The 1,534-nt window shown below is 46.8% G+C and overlaps 1 protein-coding gene across 1 annotated transcript in view; it reads left to right on the forward strand.

The window, feature by feature from the left end:
• Window positions 1-330: 330 nt before the first annotated feature.
• The window catches only part of VPS37D (vacuolar protein sorting 37 homolog D (S. cerevisiae)), a 9,965-nt gene continuing 8,761 nt past the window's right edge, over window positions 331-1,534 (forward strand). Inside the window, exon 1 of the mRNA XM_011976334.1 lies at window positions 331-346. The gene's annotated coding sequence lies outside the window, so the exon portion shown is untranslated. The remainder of the gene's footprint in view (window positions 347-1,534) is intronic.

Here is a 1,534-nt window from a genome sequence, read left to right on the forward strand (position 1 = left end):
AGAAATAACCCCCTAGCCTGGGAAGGTGGAGAGGGTTTCCTGGAAGTGGTGATATTCCAGATGAGTCTTGAAGGGGAAAACCAATTTTAGTTATCATAAAAATGTAGAAATGTTTAAAAAAAAAAGTAGACTTTTATGGTCTGTCAACAAGCCTGTCCTGCCGTTTTTCCCAGACATTGGCACCATGCCTGCCCACCATGCTATGGCTAGATGGAGACAGTCCTTGCTCAGCTCTTCCGCCCCTATGCCTTGGCGTATGGATTTCTGTTTGCTTTCATTATTTTCTCCTTCAACTTCAGAACTCCTATTCAACCTCTGAAACCCAGCTCAAGTGCCACCTCCTCTGGTAAGCCTTCCTAATCGCCCTTTGTACTTCTGTAGCAGTGTATTAAGGTGGAACAAGCTCAGTTGTCGTTTTTGTTTTTTGAGACGAGTCTCACTCTGTTTCCCAGGCTGGAGCGCAGTGGCAAAATCATAGGTCACTGCAGCCCCAACCTCCTGGGTTCAAGTGGTCTTCCAGCCTCAGCCTCCTGAGGAGCTGGGGCTACAGGCATGAGCCACCACGGCCAGCTAATTTATTTATTTTTTGGCAGAGACCGAGGTCTTACTGTGTTGCCCAGACTGGGTCACTCATTGTCTGACTTAATTTCTGAGTGTCTATTTCCTGAAATGGGGACAATGGCTAAGCCTATTTGTAAAGACAAGGTACAGGACATATCGGGGATCACATGGGAATCACAAAGCTATCACGGGGTGACACCTGCCATTTGTCTTATACTAGAGTTATCTGAGTGGGAATGGGACTCTGTCTTAATCCATGAACTCCCTGAGGGCAGGGACAATGTCCCCACAGGGCCTAGCCCAGTGTTCAGCGCAGAGCAGCATCGTATGCTCTGTGGACACTGTACAAATGAGAAGAAATGGGACTGTATCATTTACCTGTAATGTGACTTTGGGGAGACGACATCATCTCTTTTTTTTCTTTTTTTTCTTTGAGACGGAGCATGGAGTCTCACTCGGATGCCCAGGCTGGAGTGCAGTGGTGTGATCTCAGCTTACAGCAACCTCCGCCTCCCACGTTCAAGCGATTCTCCTGCCTCAGCCACCCGAGTAGCTGGAATTACAGGCGCCCGCCACCATGCCTGGCTAATTTTTGTTGGTCAGGCTGGTCTCAAACTTCTGACCTCAAATGATCCACCCGCCTGGGACTCCTAAAGTGCTGCGATTACAGGCGTGAGCTGTAATCTGTGATGTTTCTGTATCTCTAAAATAACGCATAGTGGGTATTGACCTACTATGTGTATTCATTATAACATTGCTAGCCATATCACTATCCCTCAGCATTTAAATTTTATTTTTATAGAGATGGGGCCTTGCTGTGTTGCCCAGGCTGGTCTCAAAACTGAGCTCAAGCAATCTCCCACCTCTGCCTCCGGAGTAGCTAGGACTACAGACCCATGCCACCATGTCCGGATACTTTTTAAAAACATTTTAGTACTTTTTTTTTTTTTTTTTGAAAGGGAGTCTGGCTCTG

The sequence above is a fragment of the Mandrillus leucophaeus genome, unplaced genomic scaffold, assembly GCF_000951045.1.
Source record: "Mandrillus leucophaeus isolate KB7577 unplaced genomic scaffold, Mleu.le_1.0 Scaffold164, whole genome shotgun sequence".
Classification (NCBI taxonomy): Eukaryota; Metazoa; Chordata; class Mammalia; order Primates; family Cercopithecidae; genus Mandrillus; species Mandrillus leucophaeus.